Source organism: Somniosus microcephalus, chromosome 15 (assembly GCF_052327205.1).
Source record: "Somniosus microcephalus isolate GS21.2 chromosome 15, FLI_Smic_1.0, whole genome shotgun sequence".
NCBI classification, from domain to species: Eukaryota; Metazoa; Chordata; class Chondrichthyes; order Squaliformes; family Somniosidae; genus Somniosus; species Somniosus microcephalus.
The window spans coordinates 106,683,961-106,710,938 of NC_141001.1; the positions used below are offsets into that span (position 1 = coordinate 106,683,961).

Genomic DNA, 26,978 nt, shown 5'->3' on the forward strand with positions numbered 1-26,978 from the left:
ACTGGGACAGTAACTGGGCTGTTTAACACTGGTACAGTAACTGGGAGGTTTATCACACTGGCACATTAACTGGGCTTTTTATCACACTGGTACAGTAACTGGGCTGTTGATCACTGACACAGTAACTGGGCTGTTTATCACTGGGACAGTAACACTGCTGTTTATCACTGGGACAGTAACTGGGCTGTTTATGACACTGGCACAAAAACTGGGCTGTTTATTACACTGGCACTGTAACTCGGAGGTCACTGGGACAGTAAGTGTGCTGTTTATCACTGGGACAGTAACTGGGCTGTTTAACACTGGTACAGTAACTGGCAGGTTTATCACACTGGCACATTAACTGGGCTTTTTATCACATTGGTACAGTAACTGGGCTGTTTATGACACTGGCACAGTAACTTGTCTGTTTATGACTGGCACAGTAACTGGGCTGTTTATCACACTGGCACTGTAACTGGGCTGTTTATCACTGGGACAATAACTGGGCAGGTTATCACACTGGGACAATAACTAAGCTGTTTATCACTGGGACAGTTACTGGTCTGTTAATCACTGGGACAGTAACTGGACTGTTTAGCACGGGGGCAGTAACTGGGCTGTTTATCACAGTGGGACAATAACTCGGCTGTTTATCACTGGGAATATATCTGGGCTGTTTATCACACTGGTCTAATAACTGGGCAGATTATCACTCCGACAGTAACTGGACTGTTTATCACTGGGACAGTAACTGGGCTGTTTATCACGGGGACAGTAACTGTGCTGTTTATCACGGGGACAGTAACTGGGTTGATTATCACCGGGACAGTAACTGGACTGTTTATCACTCGGACAGTAACTGGGCTGTTTATCACCGGGACAGTAACTGGGCTGTTTACCACTATGACAGTAAGTGTGCTGTTTATCACTGGGACAGTAACTGTCCTGTTTATCATTGGGACAGTAACTGGGCTGTTTATCACTGGGTCAGTAACTGGGCTGTTTATCACTGGGACAGTAACTGGGCTGTTTACCACTGGGACAGTAACTGGGCTGTTTATCACTGGGACATTAACTTGGCTGTTTATCACTGGGACAGTAACTGGGCTGTTTATGACACTGGCACAGTAACTGGGCAGGTTATCACAGTAGCACTGTAACTGGGCTGTTTATCACCGGGACAGTAACTGGGCTGTTTATGACTGGGACAATAACTGGGCTGTTTATCACTGGGACAGTAACTGGGCTGTTAAAACTGGGACAGTAACTGGGCTGATTATCACTGGGACATTAACTGAACTGTTTGTTACTGGCACAGTAACTAGAATGTTTATCACTGGTACAGTAACTGGGCTGTTTATGACACTGGGACAGTAACTGGGCTGATTATCACTGGGGCAGTAACAGAGCTGTTTATCACTGGGACAGTAACTGGCCTTATTATCCCTGGGGTCAGTAACTGGGCTTTTTATCACTGGGACAGTAACTGGGCTGTATAAAACTGGGACAGTAACTGGGCTGTTTATCACTGGGACATTAACTGGACTGTTTATTACTGGCACAGTAACTGGAATGTTTATCACTGGCACAGTAACTGGGCTGTTTATGACACTGGCACAGTAACTGGGCTGTTTATGACACTGGGACAGTAACTGGGCTGATTATCACTGGGACAGTACATGTGCTGTTTATCACTGGCACAGTAACTGGCCTTTATATGACACTGACACAAAAACTGGGCTGTTGATTACACTGCCCCAGTAACTCGGAGGTTGACCACTGGCACAGTAACTGGGATGTTTATCACTGGGAAATTAACTGGGTTGTTTCTCACACTGGCACAGTAACTGGGCTGTTGATCACTGACTCAGTAACTGGGCTGCTTATCACTGGGACAGTAACTGGGCTGATTATCACTGGGACAGTATCTGGGCTGATTATCACTGGGAGAGTAAATGTACTGTTTATCACTGGGACAGTAACTGGGCTGTTGATCATTGTGTAGTGTATGTGCCTTTAAGAGCCCCATGTGTACTGTAATGCCGGTAATGGCCACTCGGGCTACATAAGCCTGTATATTGTGTTGTATCCGTTAGTTCCCCTCCAGACTTTGTTTAGTAAACACATATGAAACCAACTCCTGTCTTCAGTGTCTCTATCAACACACAGACACAACAGTGGCGACGAAGTGGAAACGGACTCACCTGCAATTCGGCAGCACCTCAAGGACATTGATTCCTCTGGCGTCCAGAAGAATCAAGAAAGTGAAAGAAGCTGTGGTATCACCAGCTGGCCAAGTTGGTGGCAGGTACTGCACTAATCCTTCCTGGGCGTCAGGCTGGGGCTCCAGCGGCTGGGCCAAGCAGCGAAAGCGGAGGCAAGCAGTAACAGATGGGGAGGGAGCACTCGGGAGATGGCCGGCGCTGCAAGCAGGTCGGCGTTCAGACCTAGAGAGAAAGTCCGGCGGGAACGAGTCTCCAACTGTAAATAAATAAATAAAAAAAGAACGGAAACCGCGGGAAACAGCGTTGTCATCGGCAGCAGCGGCGGGAAAGCACGGGAAGCGCCATATCTTTTCTGCAGAAAAGAAAGAAAAGCACGGGAAGCGCCATATCTTTTCTAAGATGCCTAAGTCTGGCAATATTGATGCTTTTGATAATGAGATAGAGGATTGGACCACATATGTGGAAAGAGTGGAGGTATATTGCACCGCAAATGGAATAGAAGATGAAAAAAAAGCTTCAGTACTGCTACATCTAATGGGCGCAAAGACATACGGGCTGTTACGAAATTTAATCACTCCAGCCAAACCAAAGGACAAGAATTTTAAAGAAATTGTTGATACCCTACAGGAGCACTTAAACCCAACACCGCTGCTGATAGCGGAACGATTCAAATTCTTCAATAGAAATCAACACAAGAATGAAAGTAACGCTGATTACCTCACCAAATTAAGGAAGCTATCAAAACACTGCCAATTCAGGGCAGGACTAGCAGATTATCTTCGAGATAAATTCGTCTGCGGTCTCTTAAGTGAAGGAACACAGAAAAGGCTGCTTTCTGAAAAAGATTTAACACTGGACAAGGCTTTCAGTATGGCTGTATCATATGAAGCAGCTGCAAGAGGAGCTGCAGAGATACAACAAAAGACACAGGACTTCGACACCCATGAAATGACACAGGATTTCGAGAGATGTTATCGCTGCAGCAGATCCACCCATGACCAGAGGGACTGCTGGTTCAAGGACAAAGCATGCAGGCAATGCGGAAAGATTGGACACATTGCACGGGTATGCCGATCTGGACAAAATAAATCCACAGACAGGAAAAAAAAAATCAATAAAGAAAAGTACAGAAAGGTACAAATGATGACGGACAGTAGCTCCGAAGACCAGAAGAGCGATAGCGACTCCGAAAACAAGAGACTAAGCTGTCTCAAATTACATAATGTAATTGCCAAAGATGATTACCAGACCATTTGGGTTACCCTCACGATAGCAGGGTCCCCAGTTAAAATGGAGCTAGATACAGGATGAGCTCTGACCGTCATAAATCGATGGGATTACGAGCGGCTATTTCCGCATATACCTTTAAAAGACACATCCATTATCTTGAAAACATATACGGGGCAGAAAGTATACCCCAAAGGAAAAATAAGGGTGCCTGTTGTATACAACGGCAAGGAAATACAAAAGTTGTATTTATACATTCTACAAGATGGTGGCCCACCGCTGTTGGGACGTGAATGGATCAGGAAAATACGTTTAGACTGGCACTCCATTCAGGCACTGACGGTGACCAGTAAGAAAAAAAACGATGATGACGTCATACCTGAACGATTAAAAGACATCTTGGCCAACGCCAAAGAAGTGTTTCAAGAGAAACTAGGAACCTTGAAAGGCATCACCGCCTCAATAAAAGTGGAAGATGCAGCAATTCCCAAGTTTTTTAAAGCAAGACCGGTGCCATACGCAATTCGTCCAGCAGTCGAGGCAGAGCTGGAGAATTTGGAAAATGCAGGCGTATTATCCAAAATAGATTGGAGCGAGTGGGTAACACCCATCGTTCCAGTCATGAAGTAAGCATTGAATAATGATAAATCTGAAGAACAGAGAAAAATTCGCATCTGTGGAGACTTCAAGGTGACGGTAAACCCGGTCCTTCACACGGTACAGTATCCTCTTCCGAGGATAGAAGATATTTTCGCCTCACTATCCGGAGGGAAACATTTCACCAAAATTGACTTGGCACAGGCATATCTATAAATGGAGGTTGAAGAGGCCTCTAAAAAATATCTCACGATAAATACACACAAAGGTCTGTACCAGTACAATCGACTGGTTTTCGGAGTAGCATCCGCTCCAGCTATCTGGCAAAGAGCTATGGAGCAAGTCCTCCAAGGGATTCCGGGGACTCAATGCTACCTAGACGACATCCTTGTAACAGGAGAAAACGACAACGAGCACCTTGCCAATTTGGAGCAGGTGCTCACTAGGCTGAGAGAACAGGGCCTACGAGCAAATCGCCCCAAGTGCGAATTTTTCCAAAATCAAATATCATATTGTGGCCACATAATTAATAAGGAAGGGTTGCATAAGTCACCTGAAAAAATTGAAGCGGTCATAAAAGCCCCAGCACCTGAAAATGTTTCACAATTAAGGTCGTTCCTGGGATTAATAAATTACTATCATAAATTTTTAACGAACTTATCAACTCTTCTACACCCTCTTAATGAACTGCTACAAACAGGAGTAATTTGGAAATGGAGCGAAGAGTGTAAACGTGCCTTCCATAAATGCAAAAACTTAATCACGTCCAAAGAAGTTTTGGCTCATTGCAACCCATCACTGCCAATCAGACTGGCGTGCAATGCATCCCCTTACGGCATAGGAGCAGTATTATCGCATAAATTCCCTGATGGCTCGGAACGGCCGGATAGCTTTTGCATCACGCTCATTGAACTCAGCTGAGCGTAACTATGCCCAAATCGACAGGGAAGCACTCAGCCTGGTATGGGGAGTGAAGGAATTCAACCATTACCTACACGGACAAAAATTTACCTTGTTGACTGACCATCAACCCCTCATCTCCATATTCAACCCTAAAAAGGGTGTTCCCATTATGACAGCGCAAAGGCTACAGAGGTGGTCCCTTTTTCTAGGGGCACACCAATACAACATAGAATACAAAGGATCAAAACAGCATGGGAATGCTGACGGTTTATCGCGCCTACTGTTGCCAACGGTAGAAGAGGCACCTACAGTAGACCCAGTGGAGATGTTCCACTCAACCATAGTGGAATGTCTACCAGTAACAAATTCTGCCATTGAAAAGGAAACGAGAAATGACCCGACTCTCTCACGAGTCTACGACTTAATGGTGAAGGGATAGCCAGCACATGGCGAACCACTGTTGCCAGCATTCTCGCAAAGAAGAGAACAGCTGTCAGTATGCCGAGGAACCTTGATGTGTGGATCCAGAGTGGTGATTCCACCCAAACTCCAGGATAAAGTGCTAAAGGAGCTTCACGAGGGGCATCTGGGTGGAGTGAAAATGAAGAACCTAGCCAGAGCGTTTGTATGGTGGCCAGGTATCGATGGAGACATCGAAGAAATGACCAAGAGCTGCCTAGGATGCCAGAAGGTCCAAAGCGCTCCACCCCAAGCCCCTCTACATCCATGGGAGTGGCCCTCATCTCCCTGGCAAAGGGTACACATCGATTTTGCTGGTCCATTTATGGACTCAATGTTCTTAATCGCGGTTGATGCACACTCCAAGTGGCTGGAGGTAATAAAGATGTCCTCCACCACCACGGAAAAAACCATCACAGCATTAAGGACCATATTTGCCAGGAATGGGCTGCCGGAATAGATCTGTTCTGATAATGGACCGCAATTTGTGTCCGAAGAATTCAGGAAGTTCTTAAAAAACAATGGGGTTAAGCACTACACATCCGCCCCATACCATCCCGCCACCAATGAATTGGCTGAAAGGTTTGTCCAGACCTTCAAGAAGGCAATAAAGGCCATGGGTAATGAAGACATAAAACTTCAGCACAAGGTGGATAACTTCTTGTTCGCATACAGGAATGCAACACATATGGTTACAAACCAAACTCCCGCCATGATGTTCTTCAAAAGAAGCCTAAGATACCGGCTGGATTTGATCAAGCCCAACATCAGAAGGGACGTGGAGAACCGGCAATTTAAAGGCATGAACAAGTTTTGGCCCGGGACTACCGTACCGAGAAATGGAGCCTGGAACTATCTGCACACGACTAGGACCGCTGATGTATACCGTGGACATCGGAGAAAGCATAATAAGGCGCCATGCTGACCAAATCATAGAGTCATCCGAAAAGGGACAACCTACACCACAACTCTATACGCCTAACGATGAAGTAGAGATACCCATATCTACCTCCGATCCGGTGATACTGGAACCCGATGAACCCAACACTGGCATTCAAGCTGAATCAGCCTTGCCAAAAGAACCTACTACACCACCAGAAACTAATACACCACCGAGGCGTTATCCGGACCGAGTCAGGAAGCCTCCAGAGAGACTGACTTATAATTAATTAACTGCAGCAATGTGTATATTATTTTTCTTGTAACATGTAATTAATAATTACTTAAAATATTATGTACTAATTATCTAAAAGGGGAGGAATTGTAGTGTATGTGCCTTTAAGAGCCCCATGTGTACTGTAATGCCGGTAATGGCCACTCGGGCTATATAAGCCTGTATATTGTGTTGTATCCGTTAGTTCCCCTCCAGACTTTGTTTAGTAAACACCTATGAAACCAATTCCTGTCTTCAGTGTCTCTATCAACACACAGACACAACACATTGGGAGAGTAACAGAACTGTTTATCACTGGGACAGTAACAGAGCTGTTTATCACTGGGACAGTAACTGGGCTGTTTAAAACTGGGACAGTAACTGGGCTGTTTATCACTGGGACATTATCTGGACTGTTTATTACTGGGACAGTAACTGGAATGTTTATCACTGGTACAGTAACTGGGCTGTTTATGACACTGGCACAGTAACTGGGCTGTTTATGACACTGGGACAGTAACTGGGCTATTTATCACTGGCACAATAACTGGGCTGTTTACCACTGGGCGGGTAACTGCTGTTTATCACTGGGACAGTAACAGGGCTGTTTATCACTGGGACAGTAACTGGAATGTTCATCACTGTGACACTAACTGGGCTGTTTATCACACTGGGACAATAACTGCTCTGTTGATGACTGGGACAGTAACTGGGCTGTTTATCACACTGGGAGATTAACTGGGCTGTTTATCACTCGGCCGGTAACTGCTGTTAATCACTGGGACAGTAACAATGCTGCTTATCACTGGGACAGCAACTGGTCTGTTCATGACTGGGACAGTAACTGGTCTGTTTATCACACTGGGAGAGTAACTGTACTGTTTATCACACTGTCACACTGACTGGCCCTTTTATCACATTGGCCAATAATTGGGCTGTGTATACACTGGCACAGTAACTGGTCTGTTTATGACCGGCACAGTATCTGGGCTGTTTATCACACTGGGACAGTAGCTGGGCTATTTATCACACTTGCACAGTAACTGGGCTGTTTAAAACTGGGACAGTAACTGGGCTGTTTTTCACACTGGGACAGTAACTGTGATGTTTATCGCACTGTCACACTGACTGGCCCTTTCATCACATTGGCCAATAATTGGGCTGTGTATACACTGGCACAGTAACTAGTCTGTTTATGACTGGCACAGAATCTGGGCTGTTTATCACACTGGGACAGTAACTGGTCTGTTAATCAGTGGGACAGCAACTTGGCTGATTATCACCGGGACAGTAACTGGGCTGTTTATCACTGGACAGTAAGTGTGCTGTTTATCACTGGGACAGTAACTGGCCTGTTTATGACATTGGCACAAAAACTGGGCTGTTTATTACACTGGCACTGTAACTCAGAGGTTGGTCACTGACTCAGTAACTGGGCTGTTTAAAACTGGGACAGTAACTGGACTGTTTATTACTGGGATAGTAACTGGAATGTTTATCACTGGTACAGTAACTGGGCTGTTTATGACACTGGGATAGTAACTGGGCTGATAATCATTGGGACAGTAACTGGGCTGTTTATCACTGGGACAATAACTGGGTTATTTATCACTGGCACAGTAACTGGGCTGTTTACCACTAGGCGGGTAACTGTGCTGTTTATCACTGGGACAGTAACAGGGCTGTTTATCACTGGTACAGTAACTGGGCAGTTTATCACTGGGTCTATAACTGGACTGTTCATCACTGGGAGAGTAACTGGACTGTTTATCACTGGCACAGTATCTGGGCTGTTTATCACTGGAACAGTAACTGGGCTGTTTATCACTGGCACAGTATCTGGGCTGTTTATCACTGTGACACTAACTGGGCTGTTTATCACACTGGGATAATAACTGGGCTGTTTATCACTGGGCCTATAACTGGTCTGTTGATGACTGGGACAGTAACTGGGCTGTTTATCACTGGGCCTATAACTGGTCTGTTGATGACTGGGACAGTAACTGGGCTGTTTATCACTGGCCCTATAACTGGTCTGTTGATGACTGGGACAGTAACTGGGCTGTTTATCACATGTTTACAAGAACAATAATCTACACATTTGCTGCAGTTAATCCCTTATAAGTCAGTCTCTCTGGAGGCTTCCTGACTCGGTCCGGATAACGCCTCGGTGGTGTAGTAGTTTTCGGTGGTGTAGTAGGTTCTTTTGGCAAGGTTGATTCGGCTTGAATGCCAGTGTCGGGTTCATCTGGTTCCAGTATCACCGGATCGGAGGTAGATACTATGGGTATCTCTGCTTCATCATTAGGCGTAGAGAGTTGTGGTGTAGGTTGTCCCTTTTCGGATGACTCTATGATCTGGTCAGCATGGCGCCTTATTATGCTTTCTCCAATGTCCACGGTATACATCAGCGGTCCTAGTCGTGTGCAAATAGTTCCAGGCTGCCATTTCTCGGTACGGTAGTCCCGGGCCAAAACTTGTTGACCTATCTGGAAGGTTCTAGTTGGCCTTTCATTCATGCCTTGAAATTGCCGGTTCTCTACGTCCCTTCTGATGTTTGGCTTGATCAAATCCAGCCGGCATCTTAGTCTTCTATTGAAAAACTTCATGGCGGGAGTTTGGTTTGTAACCACATGTGTTGCATTCCTGTACGCAAACAAAAAGTGGTCTGTTAATCACTGGGACATTAACTAGGCTGTTTAGCACTGGAACACTAACTTGGCTGTTTATCACTGGAACAGTAAATGGGCTGTTTATTATTGGGACTTTGACTGGACTGTTCATCACTGGGACAGTACCTGGGTTGTCCATCACTGACACATTAACTGGGCTGATTATCATTGGGACAGTAACTGGGCTGTTTATTACACTGGCACAGTAACTGGACGGATTATCACTGGGAAAGTAACTGGGCTGTTTATCACACTGGCAATGTTATTGGGCTGGTTATCACTGGAACAATAACTGGGATGTTTATCACTGGCATTGTAACTGGGAAGTTGATCACTGGCACAGTAACTGGGAGGTTGATCACTGGCACAGTAACTGGGATGTTTGTCACTGGGACAGTTACTGGACTGTTACTCACTGGGACAGTAACTAAGCTGTTACCCACTGGGACAGTAACTGGGCTGTTTATCACTGGGGCAGTAACTGTCCTATTAATCACTGGGACAGTAACTGTGCTATTAATCACTGGGACAGTAACTGGGCTGTTTATCACTGGGACAGTAACTGGTCTGTTACTCACTGGGACAGTAACTAAGCTGTTACTCACTGGGACAGTAACTGGGCTGTTTATCACTGGGACAGTACCTGGGCTGCTTATCACTGGGACAGTAACTGTCCTATTAATCACTGGGACAGTAACTGTGCTATGAATTACTGGGACAGTAACTGGGCTGTTTATCACTGGGACAGTAACTGGACGGTTTATCACTGGGACAGTAAATTGGCTGTTGATCACTGGATCTAAAACTGGGCTGTTTATCACTGGCACAGTAACTGGGCTTTTAATCACTGGGACAATAACTGCGCTGTTTATCACTGGGACAGTAACTGGGGTTTTTATCACTGGGACAGTAACTGCACTGTTTATCACTGGGACAGTAACTGGGATGCTTATCACTGGGACAGTAACTAAGCTGTTACTCAATGGAACAGTAACTAAGCTGTTACTCACTGGGACAGTAACTGGGCTGTTTATCACTGGGACAGTAACTGGGCTGTTTATTACTGGGACAGTACCTGGGCTGTTTATCATATTTGCACAGTAACTGTTCTGTTTATCACACTGGGACAGTACATGGGCTGTTTATCACACTGGGACAGTACCTGGGCTGTTTATCACTCTGACAGTAACTTGGCTGTTTATCACTGGGACAGTAACTGGTCTGTTACTCACTGAGACAGTAACTAAGCTGTTACTCACTGGGACAGTAACTGGGCTGTTTATCAGTGGGACAGTACCTGGGCTGTTTATCATACTTGCACAGTAACTGTTCTGTTTATCACACTGGGACAGTACATGGGCTGTTTATCACTCTGACAGTAACTTGGCTGTTTATCACTGGGACAGTAATTGGGCAGTTTATCACTAGGGCAGTAACTGGGCTGTTTATCACTGGGACTATTATTGGACTGGTTATCACTGGGACAGTAACTGGGCTGTTTATCACTAGGGCAGTAACTGGGCTGTTTATCACTGGGTCTATTATTGGACTGGTTATCACTGGGACAGTAACTGGGCTGTTTATCACACTGGCACTGTTACTCAGATGTTTAGAACATAAGAACATAAGAAATAGGAGCAGGAGTAGGCCATACGGCCCCTCGGGCCTGCTCCGCCATTCAATAGGATCATGGCTGATCTGAATCTAGACTCACGTCCACTTCCCTGCCCTCTCCCCGTAACCCCTAATTCCCTTATCTGCTGGGAAAATGTCTATCTCCATTTTAGATTTATTTAATGTTGCAGCTTCCACAGCTTTCTGGGGTGGCAAGTTCCATAGATTTACTACCCTCTGAGTGAAGAAGTTTCTCCTCATCTCAGTTTTGAAAGGGCAGCCTCTTATTATAAGATTATGCCCCGTTAGTTCTCGTCTCACCCATCAGTGGAAACATCCTCACCGCATCCACCCGATCAAGCCCCCTCACAATCTTATATGTTTTGATAAGATCGCCTCTCATTCTTCTGAACTCCAATGAGTAGAGTCCCAACATACTCAACCTTTCCTCATACGTCAACCCCCTCATCTCTGGAATCAACCGAGTGAACCTTCTCTGAACCGCCTCGAGAGCAAGTATATCTTTTCTTAAATATGGAAACCAAAACTGCATGCAGTATTCCAGGTGTGGCCTCACTGGGACAATAACTGGGCTGCTTGTCACACTGGCACAGTAACTGGGATGTTTATCACTGGGTCTAAAATTGGGCTGTTGATCACTGGGACAGTAACTGTGCTGTTTATTACTGGAATTGTAATTGGGCTGTTCATCACTGGGCCAGTGACTGGGCTGTTTATCACTCTGACAGTAACTGGGCTGTTTATCACTGGGAAAGTAACTGGGCTGTTTATCACTAGTACATTAACTGGGCTGTTTATCACTGGGACAGTAACTGGGCTGGTTATCACTGGAACAGTAACTGGGCTGTTTATCACACTGGGCTAGTAACTGGGATGTTTACCACTGGGTCTAAAATTGGGCTATTTATCACTGGGACTTTATCATTGGGACAGTAACTGGGCTGTTTATCACTGGGACAGTAACTGTCCTGTTTATCACTGGGACAGTAACTGTCCTGTTTATCACTGGGACAGTAACTGGGCTGTTTATGACACTGGCACAGTAACTGGGCAGGTTATCACACTAGCACTGTAACTGGGCTGTTTATCACTGGGACAGTAACTGGGCTGTTTAAAACTGGGACAGTAACTGGGCTGATTATCACTGGGACATTAACTGGACTGTTTATTACTGGCACAGTAACTGGGCTGTTTATGACACTGGCACAGTAACTGGGCTGTTTATGACACTGGGACAGTAACTGGGCTGATTATCACTGGGACAGTAACAGAGCTGTTTATCACTGGGACAGTAACTGGGGTTATTATCCCCGGGGTCAGTAACTGGGCTTTTTCTCACTAGGACAGTAACTGGGCTGTTTAAAACTGGGACAGTAACTGGGCTGTTTATCACTGGGACATTAAGTGGACTGTTTATTACTGGCACAGTAACTGGAATGTTTATCACTGGTACAGTAACTGGGCTGTTTATGACACTGGCACAGTAACTGGGCTGTTTATAACACTGGGACAGTAACTGGGCTGATTATCACTGGGACAGTACGTGTGCTGTTTATCACTGGGACAATAACTGGCCTTTATATGACACTGGCACAAAAACTGGGCTGTTGATTACACTGCCCCAGTAACTCGGAGGTTGATCACTGGCACAGCAACTGGGATGTTTATCACTGGGAAATTAACTGGGTTGTTTCTCACACTGGCACAGTAACTGGGCTGTTGATCACTGACTCAGTAACTGGGCTGCTTATCACTGGGACAGTAACTGGGCTGATTATCACTGGGACAGTATCTGGGCTGATTATCACTGGGACAGTAAATGTACTGTTTATCACTGGGACAGTAACAGAGCTGTTTATCACTGGGACAGTAACTGGGCTGATTATCCCCGGGGTCAGTAACTGGGCTGTTTATCACTATGACAGTAACTGGACTTTTTATCACTGGTACAGTAACTGGGCTTTTTATCACTGGGACAGTAACTGGGCTGTTTAAAACTGGGACAGTAACTGGGCTGTTTATCACTGGGACATTAACTGGACTGTTTATTACTGGGACAGTAACTGGAATGTTTATCACTGGTACAGTAACTGGGCTGTTTATGACACTGGCACAGTAACTGGGCTGATAATCACTGGGACAATAACTGGGCTATTTATCACTGGCACAGTAACTGGGCTGTTTACCACTGGGCGGTTAACTCTGCTGTTTATCACTCGGACAGTAACAGGGCTGTTTATCACTGGGACAGTAACAAATCTGTTTGTCACTGGCACAGTAACTGGGCCGTTTATCACTGGGTCTATAACTGGAATGTTCATCACTGGGCAGTAACTGGGCTGTTTATCACTGGGACAGTAACTGGGCTGTTTATCACACTGGGACAATAATTGGTCTGTTGAAGACTAGGACAGTAACTGGGCTGTTTATCACTAGGCCGGTAACTGCTGTTAATCACTGGAACAGTAACAATGCTGCTTATCACTGGGACAGCAACTGGTCTGTTCATGACTGGGACAGTAACTGGGCTGTTTATCACACTGGGACAGTAACTGTACTGTTTATCACACTGTCACACTGACTGGCCATTTTATCACATTGGCCAATAATTGGGCTGTGTATACACTGGCACAGTAACTAGTCTGTTTATGACTGGCACAGTATCTGGTCTGTTTATCACACTGGGACAGTAGCTGGGCTATTTATCACACTTGCACAGTAACTGGGCTGTTTATCACTGGGACAGTAACTTGGCTGCTTATCACTCTGGGACAGTAACTGGTCTGTTAATCACTGGGACTGTAACTGGGCTGATTATCACCGGGACAGTAACTGGGCTGTTTATCACTGGGACAGTAAGTGTACTGTTTATTACTGGGACAGTAACTGGCCTGTTTATGACACTGGCACAAAAACTGGGCTGTTTATTACACTGGGACTGTAACTCGGAGGTTGATCACTGACTCAGTAACTGGGCTGTTTAAAACTGGGACAGTAACTGGGCTGTTTATCACTGGGATTACAACTGGGCTGTTTATCACTGGGACGTTAACTGGACTGTTTATTACTGGGATAGTAACTGGAATGTTTATCACTGGTACAGTAACTGGGCTGTTTATGACACTGGGATAGTAACTGGGCTGATAATCATTGGGACAGTAACTGGGCTGTTTATCACTGGGACAATAACTGGGTTATTTATCATTGGCACAGTAACTGGGCTGTTTACCACTAGACGGGTAACTGTGCTGTTTATCACTGGGACAGTATCTGGGCTGTTTATCACTGGAACAGTAACTGGGCTGTTTATCACTGGCACAGTATCTGGGCTGTTTATCACTGGAACAGTAACTGGGCTGTTTATCACTGGGACAGTATCTGGGCTGTTTATCACTGGAACAGTAACTGGGCTGTTTATCACTGGGACAGTAACTGGGGTGTTTATCACTGGGGCAGCAACTGGTCTGTTCATGACTGGGACAGTAACTGGGCTGCTTATCCCACTGGGACAGTAACTGTGATGTTTATCACACTGTCACACTAACTGGCCTTTTTATCACATTGGCCAATAACTGGGCTGTGTATACACTGGCACAGTAACTAGTCTGTTTATGACTGGCACAGTAACTGGGATGTTTATCACACTGGGACAGTAGCTGGGCTGTTAATCACTGGGACAGTAACTGGGCTGATTATCACCGGGACAGTAACTGGGCTGATTATCACCGGGACAGTAACTGGGCTGTTTATCACTGGACAGTAAGTGTGCTGTTTATCACTGGGACAGTAACTGGCCTGTTTATGACACTGGCACAAAAACTGAGCTGTTTATTACACTGGCAATGTAACTCGGAGGTTGATCACTGACTCAGTAACTGGACTGTTTAAAACTGGGACAGTAACTGGGCTGTTTATCACTGGGATTACAAGTGGGCTGTTTTTTACTGGGACATTAACTGACTGTTTATTACTGGGCCAGTAACTGGAATGTTTATCACTGGTACAGTAACTGGGCTGTTTATGACACTGGCAAAGTAACTGGGCTGTTTCTGACACTGGGACAGTAACTGGGCTGTGCATCACTATGTCAGTAACTGGGCTGTTTATCACTGAGACAGTAACTTGGCTGTTTATCACTGGAACAGTAAATGGGCTGTTTATTATTGGGACTTTAACTGGACTGTTCATCACTGGGACAGTACCTGGGTTGTCCATCACTGACACATTAACTGGACTGATTATCATTGGGACAGTAACTGGGCTGTTTATTACACTGGCACAGTAACTGGGCTGATTATCACTGGGGAAGTAACTGGGCTGTTTATCACACTGGCAATGTTATTGGGCTGGTTATCACTGGAACAATAACTGGGATGTTTAGCACTGGCATTGTAACTGGGAGGTTGATCACTGGCACAGTAACTGGGAGGTTGATCACTGGCACAGTAACTGGGATGTTTGTCACTGGGACAGTAACTGGACTGTTAATCACTGGGACAGTAACTGGTCTGTTACTCACTGGGACAGTAACTAAGCTGTTACTCACTGGGACAGTAACTGGCTGTTTATCATTGGGACAGTAACTGGGCTATTTATCACTGGGACAGTAACTGTCCTATTAATCACTGGGACAGTAACTGTGCTATTAATCACTGGGACAGTACCTGGGCTGCTTATCACTGGGACAGTAACTGTCCTATTAATCACTGGGACAGTAACTGTGCTATGAATTACTGGGACAGTAACTGGGCTGTTTATCACTGGGACAGTAAATTGGCTGTTGATCACTGGATCTGAAACTGGGCTGTTTATCACTGGCACAGTAACTGGGCTTTTAATCACTGGGACAATAACTGCGCTGTTTATCACTGGGACAGTAACTGGGGTTTTTATCACTGGGACAATAACTGCACTGTTTATCACTGGGACAGTAACTGGGATGCTTATCACTGGGACAGTAACTAAGCTGTTACTCAATGGAACAGTAACTAAGCTGTTACTCACTGGGACAGTAACTGGGCTGTTTATCACTGGGACAGTAACTGGGCTGTTTATTACTGGGACAGTACCTGGGCTGTTTATCATACTTGCACAGTAACTGTTCTGTTTATCACACTGGGACAGCACATGGGCTGTTTAGCACACTGGGACAGTACCTGGGCTGTTTATCACTCTGACAGTAACTTGGCTGTTTATCACTGGGACAGTAATTGGGCTGTTTATCACTAGGGCAGTAACTGGGCTGTTTATCACTGGGACTATTATTGGACTGGTTATCACTGGGACAGTAACTGGGCTGTTTATCACTGGGACAGTAACTGGGCTGTTTATCACACTGGCACTGCCACAGAAGCTGGGGGTTCCCTGTGCGATGGGTTTCAGGATGCCCTCGACGTATCCAGAGAGGTTCTCACACAGGGTTCCGTTGCCTGATACGATAGGACGTCCGGGTGTGTTGGCTTTGTGTATCTTTGGGAGGCAGTAGAAGTCTCCCACGCGGGGAGTACGTGGGATGAGAGCGCGTAGGATGCTTTGAAGGTCTGGATTGAAGGTCTTGATCAGTCTGTTGAGTTGGCGGGTGTGTTCTTTGGTCGGATCTGCGGTTAACTGTCTGTAGTGTTCCTGGTTGTCCAGTTGTCGGTATGCTTCTTTGCATAGTCCGTTCTGTTCTGTATGACGATGGCTCCTCCTTTGTCTCCTGGTTTGATGACGATGTTGCGGTTGGTCTTGAGAGCGTGGATGGCGTTGCGTTGTGCTCGGGTGACATTCTGGACTGTCTTGTGAGTGTGGCTGATGAATCTGGCGTTGATGCATCTCCTGACAGCTTGAGCATACATGTCAAGCTTAGGGCAGCGACCCTCCGGAGGGGTCCAATTTGACTCTTTCTTCTTCGGTTGCTGCACTGCAGATCCCTCTGTCTGCTGTTCCGGATCATTGGTTGTCTCATTGGGTTTGCTGCTGACATCTTGGGATTTGTGGAAGAATTCCCGGAGCCTCATTCTCCTGATGCATTCCTCTGTGTCTGCCGCGAGACCGATGGGGTCCATTTTGGTGGTGGGGCAGAAATTGAGCCCTGGGCTGAGAACTTCAATTTCGTCTGGTTGAAGGGTGTGGTCGGACAAGTTGACGATGGACTTCCCTGTGGTTTCAACCGTGAATTCTTCCACAAATCCCAAGATGTCAGCAGCGAACCCAATGGGACTATGCTGAGAGACTCTGCCGTCGTACCTCTCGCACACTCCTCAACCATCTCGTACACCAGCTCTACAGCAGACGCCGCAACCTCGAAACCGAGATAGAGTCCATATTCTCAGCCTGTGCTCAGGACACAGCAGACCAGCTACGAGACACCGTCAAACAGACGAGGCAACGGAACTACACTGCCTACATGCACACCAAGAACAGGAAGCTTGAGAAACTCGGCATCACCACCAACAGCAACCAAGCCTCCCCCGGTACCACGGTTGAAACCACAGGGAAGTCCATCGTCAACTTGTCCGACTACACCCTTCAACCAGACGAAATTGAAGTTCTCAGCCCAGGGCTCAATTTCTGCCCCACCACCAAAATGGACCCCATCGGTCTCGCGGCAGACACAGAGGAATTCATCAGGAGAATGAGGCTCCGGGAATTCTTCCACAAATCCCAAGATGTCAGCAGTGAACCCAATGAGACAACCAATGATCCGGAACAGCAGACAGAGGGATCTGCAGTGCAGCAACCGAAGAAGAAAGAGTCAAATTGGACCCCTCCAGAGGGTCGCTGCCCTAAGCTTGACATGTATGCTCAAGCTGTCAGGAGATGCATCAACGCCAGATTCATCAGCCGCACTCACAAGACAGTCCAGAATGTCACCCGAGCACAACGCAATGCCATCCACGCTCTCAAGACCAACCGCAACATCGTCATCAAACCAGGAGACAAAGGAGGAGCCATCGTCATACAGAACAGAACGGACTATTGCAAAGAAGCATACCGACAACTGGACAACCAGGAACACTACAGACAGTTACCCGCAGATCCGACCAAAGAACACACCCGCCAACTCAACAGACTGATCAAGACCTTCGATCCAGACCTTCAAAGCATCTTACGCGCTCTCATCCCACGTACTCCCCGCGTGGGAGACTTCTACTGCCTCCCAAAGATACACAAAGCCAACACACCCGGACGTCCTATCGTATCAGGCAACAGAACCCTGTGTGAGAACCTCTCTGGATACGTCGAGGGCATCCTGAAACCCATCGTACAGGGAACCCCCAGCTTCTGTCGCGACGCTACAGACTTCTTACAGAAACTCAGCACCCACGGACCAATTGAACCAGGAACACTCCTCGCCACGATGGACGTCTCGGCACTCTACACCAGTATCCCCCATGATGACGGCATCGCTGCGACAACCTCAGTACTCAACACCAACAACAGCCAATCTCCAGACGCCATCCTACAACTCATCTGCTTCATCCTTGACCACAATGTCTTCACCTTCGACAACCAGTTCTTCACCCAAACACACGGAACAGCCATGGGGACCAAATTCGCACCCCAATACGCCAACATCTTCATGCACAAGTTCGAGCAAGACTTCTTCGCTGCACAGGACCTCCAACCAACGCTATACACCAGATACATCGACGACATTTTCTTCCTATGGACCCACGGCGAAGAATCACTGAAAAGACTACACGATAACATCAACAAGTTCCATCCCACCATCAAACTCACCATGGACTACTCCTCAGAATAAGTTTCATTCTTGGACACACGAATCTCCATCAAAGACGGACACCTCAGCACTTCACTCTACCGCAAGCTCACGGACAACCTCACGATGCTTCACTTCTCCAGCTTCCACCCTAACCACGTTAAAGAAGCTATCCCCTATGGACAAGCCCTGCGAATACACAGGATCTGCTCAGACGAGGAGGAACGCGATGGACACCTACAGACGCTGAAAGATGCCCTCGTAAGAACGGGATATGACGCTCGACTCGTCGGTCGACAGTTCCGACGGGCCACAGCAAAAAATCACATAGACCTCCTCAGAAGACAAACACGGGACACAACCAACAGAGTACCCTTCGTCGTCCAGTACTTCCCCGGAGCGGAGAAACTACGCCATGTTCTTCGCAACCTTCAACATGTCATCGATGACGATGAACACCTCGCTAAGGCCATCCCCACGCCTCCACTACTCGCCTTCAAACAGCCGCCTAACCTCAAACAGACCATCGTTCGCAGCAAATTACCCAGCTGTCAGGAGAACAGCGACCACGACACCACACAACCCTGCCACAGCAACCTCTGCCAGACATGCCAGATCATCAACACAGATACCATCATCACACGTGAGGACACCACCCACCAGGTACATGGTACATACTCATGTGACTCGGCCAACGTTGTCTACCTCATACGTTGCAGGAAAGGATGCCCCGGAGCATGGTACATCGGCGAGACCATGCAGACACTGCGACAACGGATGAACGGACACCGCGCAACAATCGCCAGGCAGGAGTGTTCCCTCCCAGTCGGGGAACATTTCAGCAGTCAAGGACATTCAGCCTCCGATCTCCGGGTAAGCATTCTCCAAGGTGGCCTTCGAGACACACGACAACGCAAAATTGTCGAGCAGAAACTGATAGCCAAGTTCCGCACTCGTGAGGACGGCCTCGACCGCAATCTTGAGTTCATGTCACGCTACATGTAACCCCACCTGACGTAGGGTCACCCAGACTCGAGTCGTCGTTGGCTTGTTCTCTCTACACAGATGCGGCCGGACCTGCTGTGATTTCCAGCAAAAAAAAAAAAAAAATTTTTTTGGTCTTTTTTTTGTTTTTCATACAGACCCCAGCATCTGCAACATTTGACCCCTTGTGACCCCACCTCATTGTTCTTTGATGTAATGTTTTCCTGACTAACCTGTTTGGACACCATTCACACCTTTGAGCGCTGTGATTATCTCTCTGCTGAGGTGTGATAAATGGCAGTTAGAAAGATTACCTGTAATCATCTGGCATTATTCTCTGACTATATAAGCTGTGTCTTTATGCATCTCTCCACTTCACCTGACAAAGGAGCAGCGCTCCGAAAGCTTGTGATTTCAAATAAAACTGTTGGACTATAACCTGGTGTTGTGTGACTGGGACAGTTACTGGGCTGTTTATCACTGGGACAGTTACTGGGCTGTTTTTCACTGGGACAGTTACTGGGCTGTTTCTCACTGGGACAGTTACTGGGCTGTTTATCACTGGGACAGTTACTGGGCTATTTATCACTGGGACAGTTACTGGGCTGTTTATCACTGGCACAGTAACTGGGATGTTTATCACTGCGACAGTAACTGGGCTGTTTATCACACTGGCACAATACCTGGGCTGTTTATCACAGTGGCACAATACCTGGGCTGTTCATCACTGGGGCAGTAATTGGGCTGTTTATCACTGGGACTGTAACTTGGCTATTTATCACTGGGACAGTATCTGGGATTTTCATCATTGGGACAGTAACTGGGCTGTTTATCACTGCGACTGTACTTGGCATATTTATCACTGGGACAGTAAATGGGCTGTTTATCACTGGGACAGTAACTGGGCTGTTGATCACACTGGCACAATAACTGGGCTGTTTATCATTCTGGCACAATAACTGGGCTGTTTATCACTGGTACGGTAACTGGGCTGTTTATCACTAGGATAGTAATTGGGCTGTTTATCACACTGGGACAGTAACTGGGCTGTTTATCACTGGGAAAGTAACTGGCCTTTATATGACACTGGCACAGAAACTGGGCTGTTTATTACACTGCCACTGTAACTGGGAGGTTGATCACTGGCAATGTAACTGGGATGTTTATCACTGGGACATTAACTGGGCCATTTATCACACTGGCACTGTAACTGGGAGGTTGATCACTGGCACAGTAACTGGGCTGTTTATCTATGGGACAGTAACTGGACTGTTCATCACTGGGACAGTAACTGGGCTGTTTATCACTGGGACAGTAATTGGGCTGTTGATCACTGGCAACGTAACTGGGATGTTTAATATTGGGACATTAACTAGGCTGTTTATCACACTGCCACAGTAACTGGGCTGTTTATCACTGGGACAGTAACTGGGCTGTTTATCAGTGGGACAGTAGCTGGGCTGTTCATCACTGGGACAGTAACTGGGCTGTTTATCACTGGAACAGTAACTGTGCTGTTTATCCATGCTGGAACAGTAACTGGGCTGTTTATCACTGAGGCAGTAACTGGGCTGTTTATCACTGAGACAGTAACAGGGCTATTTATCACTGGGACTTTAACTGGGCTGCTTATCACTGGGAAAGTAACTGGGCTGTTTATCCACACTGGAACAGTAACTAGGCTGTTTATCACTGGCACAGTAACTGGGCTGTTTATCACTGCGACAGTAACTGGGCTGTTTATCACAGTGGCACAATACCTGGGCTGTTCATCACTGGGGCAGGAATTGGGCTGTTTATCACTGGGACTGTAACTTGGCTATTTATCACTGGGACAGTATCTGGGATTTTCATCATTGAGACAGTAACTGGGCTGTTTATCACTGGGACTGTATCTGGCATGTTTATCACTGGGACAGTAAATGGGCTGTTGATCACACTGGCACAATAACTGGGCTGTTTATCACTGGTACGGTAACTGGGCTGTTTATCACTAGGATAGTAATTGGGCTGTTTATCACATTGGGACAGTAACTGGGCTGTTTATCACTGGGAAAGTAACTGGCCTTTATATGACACTGGCACAAAAACTGGGCTGTTTATTACACTGCCACTGTAAGTGGGAGGTTGATCACTGGCAATGTAACTGGGATGTTTATCACTGGGACATTAACTGGGCTGTTTATCACACTGGCACTGTAACTGGGAGGTTGATCACTGGCACAGTAACTGGGCTGTTTATCTATGGGACAATAACTGGACTGTTTATCACTGGGACAGTAATTAGGGCTGTTTATCACTGGGACAGTAACTGGGCTGTTTATCACTGGGACAGTAACTGGACTGTTTATCACACTGGCACTGTAACTGGGAGGTTGATCGCTGGCACAGTAACTGGGCTGTTTATCCCTGGCACAGTAACTGGGCTGTTTATCACTGGGACAGTAATTAGGGCTGTTTATCACTGGGACAGTAACTGGGCTGTTTATCACTGGGACAGTAACTGGACTGTTTATCACACTGGCACTGTAACTGGGAGGTTGATCGCTGGCACAGTAACTGGGCTGTTTATCCCTGGCACAGTAACTGGGCTGTTTATCACTGGGACAGTAATTGGGCTGTTTATCACTGGGACAGTAACTGGGCTAAGTTCACCGGGACAGTAACTGGGCTGTTTATCACTGGGACAGTAACTGGGCTGATTATCACACTGGGACAGTATCTCAGCTGTTTTTCACTAGGACAGGAACTGTACTGTTTATCACTGGATCTATAACTGGGCAGTTTATCACTGGAACAGTAACTGGGCTGTTTGTCACTGGAACAGTAACTGGGCTGTTTGTCCCTGGGACTATAACTGGCCTGTTTATCACTGGAACAGTAAATGGGCTGTTTATTACTGGGAGTTTAACTGGGCTGTTTATCCACACTGGAACAGTAAATGGGCTGTTTAAGCAGCCCAGTTACTGTCCGATAGATAAACAGCCCAGTTACTGTCACAATGTGATAAGCAGCCCAGTTACTGTTTATCATACTGGGACAATAACTGGGCTGTTTATCACTGGGCTAGTAACTGGGCAGTTTATCACACTGGGACAGTAACTGGGTTGTTTATCACTGGGACTTTAACTGGGCTGTTTATCACTGGAACTGTAACTGAGCTGTTTATCTATGGGACAGTAAATGGGCTGTTTATCACTGGAACAGTAAATGGGTTGTTTATTACTGGGACTTTAACTGGGCTGTTGATCCACACTGGAACAGTAACTGGGCTGTTTATCACTGGACAGTTACTGAGCTGTTTATTACTGGGACTTTAACTGGGCTCTTTATCACTGGGACTTTAACTGGGCTGCTTATCACTGGGAAAGTAACTGGGCTGTTTATCCACACTGGAACAGTAACTGGGCTGTTTATCACTGGGAAAGTAACTGGGCTGTTTATCACCGGGACTTTAACTGAGCTCTTTATCACTGGGACAGTAACTGGGTTGTTTTTCACTGGGACAGTATCTAGGCTGTTTATCACTAGGACAGCAACTGGGCTAATTATCACTGGGACTATAACTGGGCTATTTTATCACACTGGCACATTTTTTAACTATTTATCATACTGGAACAGTAACTGGGCTGTTTATCACTGGGACAGTAACTGGGCTATTTTATCACACTGGCACATTTTTGATCTATTTATCATACTGGAACAGTAACTGGGCTGTTTATCACTGGGATAGTAACTGGGCTGTTTATCACTGGGACAGTAACTGGGCTGTTTATCACTGGGACTATAATGGGGCTAGTATTCACTGAGACAGAAAGTGTACTGTTTATCACTGGGACAGTAACTGGGCTGTTTTCACTGGAACAGTAACTGGGGTGTTTATCATAGGGGCTATAACTGGGCTATTTTTCTATGGGGCAGTAACTGGGGTGTTTATCACTGGGACATTAACTGGGCTAATTGTCACTGGAACAGTAACTGAGCTGTTTATCACTGGTACGGTAACTGGGCTGTTTATCACAGAGACAGTAACTGGGCTGTTTACCACACTGCCACAATAACTGGGCTGTTTAACACTGGGACAGTTACTGGGCTGTTTATCACATTGGGGCAATAACTGGGCTATTTATCACTGAGACAGTGACTGGGCTAATTTCACCGGGACAGTAACTGGGCTGTTTATCAGTCGGAGAGTAACTGGGCTGTTTATCACTCTGCCACAGTAACTTAGCTGTTTACGACACTGGGACAGTTACTGGACTGTTTATCACTGGGACAGTAACTCGGCTAATTTCACCGGGACAGTAGCTGGGCTGTTTATCACTGGGACAGTAACTGAGCTGTTTATCACTAGGACTGCAACTGAGCTATTTCTCACTGGGACAGTAACTGGGCTGATTATCACACTGGCACAGTAACTGGGCTGTTTATCACTGGGAGAGTAACTGGGCTGTTTATCACTGGGACAGTATCTGGGCTGTTTATCACTGGGACAGTAACTCGGCCATTTATCACTGGGACCGTATCTGGGCTGTTTATCACTGGGACAGGAACTGCACTGATTATCTGATTAACTGGGTTAATTATCACTGGGACAGTAACTGGGCTGTTTATCACACTGGCACTGTAACTGGGAGGTTGATCACTGGCACAGTAACTGTGCTGTTTATGACACTGGGACAGTTACTGGGATCTTTATTGCTGCGTCAGTATAACTGGGTTGTTTAACACTGGGACAGTTCCTGGGCTGTTTATCACATTGGGGCAATAACTGGGCTATTTATCACTGGGACAGTAACTGGGCTAATTTCACCGGGACAGTAACTGGGCTGTTTATCACTGGGACAGTAATTGGGCTGTTTATCACTGGGACAGTAACTGGGCTAAGTTCACCAGGACAGTAACTGGGCTGTTTATCACTGGCACAGTAATTGGGTTGTTTATCACTGGGTCTATAACTGGGCTGTTTATCACTAGCACAGTCATTGGGTTATTTATCACTGGGTCTATAACTGGGCTGTTTAGCACTGGGACAGTAACTGTGCTGTTTATCACTGGGGCAGTAACTGGGCTCTTTATCAATGGTATGGTAACTGGGCTGTTTATCACTGGGATAGTAACTGGGCTGTTTATCACACTGGGACAGTAACTGGGCTGTTTATCACTGAGACTTTAACTGGGCTGTTTAACACTGGAACAGTAACTGGGCTGTTGACCACTGGCAACGTAATTGGGATGTTTATCGCTGGGACATTAACTGGGCTGTTTATCACACTGGCACTGTAACTGGGAGGTTGATCACTGGCGCAGTAACTCGGATGTTCATCACTGCGACAGTAACTGGGCTGTTTGTCACACTGTCAGATTAACTGGGCTGTTTATCACTGGCACAGTAACTGGGCTGTTTATCACTGGGACAGTAACTGGGGTTTTTATCACTGGGTCTATAACTGGGCTGTTTATCACTGGGATAGTAACTGGCCTGTTTCTCAGTGGGACAGTACCTGGGCTAATTTCACCGGGACAGTAACTGGGCTGTTTATGACACTGGCACTGTAACTGGGAGGTTGATCACTGGCACAGTACCTGGGCTGTTTATCACTGGAACTATAACAGGGCTGTTTATCACTGGGACTGTAACTCAGCTATTTATCACTGGGACTGTATCTGGGCTGTTTATCAGTTGTGCAGTACCTGGGTTGTTTATTACTGTCATAGTAACTGGGCTGTTTATCACTGGGACAGTTACTGGGCTTTTTATCACTGGGACTATAACTGGGCAGTTTATCACTGGGACAGTAATTGGGCTGTTTATCACTGGGACAGTAACTGGGCTAAGTTCACCAGGACAGTAACTGGGCTGTTTATCACTGGCACAGTAATTGGGTTGTTTATCACTGGGTCTATAACTGGGCTGTTTATCACTAGCACAGTCATTGGGTTATTTATCACTGGGTCTATAACTGGGCTGTTTAGCACTGGGACAGTAACTGTGCTGTTTATCACTGGGGCAGTAACTGGGCTCTTTATCAATGGTATGGTAACTGGGCTGTTTATCACTGGGATAGTAACTGGGCTGTTTATCACACTGGGACAGTAACTGGGCTGTTTATCACTGAGACTTTAACTGGGCTGTTTAACACTGGAACAGTAACTGGGCTGTTGACCACTGGCAACGTAATTGGGATGTTTATCGCTGGGACATTAACTGGGCTGTTTATCACACTGGCACTGTAACTGGGAGGTTGATCACTGGCGCAGTAACTCGGATGTTCATCACTGCGACAGTAACTGGGCTGTTTGTCACACTGTCAGATTAACTGGGCTGTTTATCACTGGCACAGTAACTGGGCTGTTTATCACTGGGACAGTAACTGGGGTTTTTATCACTGGGTCTATAACTGGGCTGTTTATCACTGGGATAGTAACTGGCCTGTTTCTCAGTGGGACAGTACCTGGGCTAATTTCACCGGGACAGTAACTGGGCTGTTTATGACACTGGCACTGTAACTGGGAGGTTGATCACTGGCACAGTACCTGGGCTGTTTATCACTGGAACTATAACAGGGCTGTTTATCACTGGGACTGTAACTCAGCTATTTATCACTGGGACTGTATCTGGGCTGTTTATCAGTTGTGCAGTACCTGGGTTGTTTATTACTGTCATAGTAACTGGGCTGTTTATCACTGGGACAGTTACTGGGCTTTTTATCACTGGGACTATAACTGGGCAGTTTATCACTGGGAGAGTAACTGGGCTGTTTGTCACTGGAACGGTAACTGGTCTGTTTGTCACTGGAACAGTAACTGGGCTCTTTATCACACTGCCACTGTAACTGGAAGGTTGATCACTGGCACTGTACCTGGGTTGTTTATTACTGTCATAGTAACTGGGCTGTTTATCACTGGGACATTAACTGGGCTGTTTTTCACTGGGACAGTAATTGGGCTGTTGATCACACTGGCACAATAACTGGGCTGTTTATCACTGGTACGGTAACTGGGCTGTTTATCACTAGGATAGTAATTGGGCTGTTAATCACACTGGGACAGTAACTGGGCTGTTTATCACTGGGAAAGTAACTGGCCTTTATATGACACTGGCACAAAAACTGGGCTGTTTATTACACTGCCACTGTAACTGGGAGGTTGATCACTGGCAATGTAACTGGGATGTTTATCACTGGGACATTAACTGGGCCGTTTATCACACTGGCACTGTAACTGGGAGGTTGATCACTGGCACAGTAACTGGGCTGTTTATCTATGGGACAGTAACTGGACTGTTTATCACTGTGAGAGTTACTGGGCTGTTTGTCACTGGGACAGTAACTGGGTGGTTCATCACTGGGACAGTAACTGGGCTGTTTTTCACTGGGACAGTAACTGGGATGTTTATCACTGGGACATTAACTGGACTGTTTATCACACTGGGG

At 46.4% G+C, this 26,978-nt stretch overlaps 1 protein-coding gene across 1 annotated transcript in view; it reads right to left on the reverse strand.

The window, feature by feature from the left end:
* Window positions 1–26,978, reverse strand: part of chst1 (carbohydrate (keratan sulfate Gal-6) sulfotransferase 1) — a 77,842-nt gene that overhangs the window by 25,570 nt on the left and 25,294 nt on the right. The window lies entirely within an intron of this gene.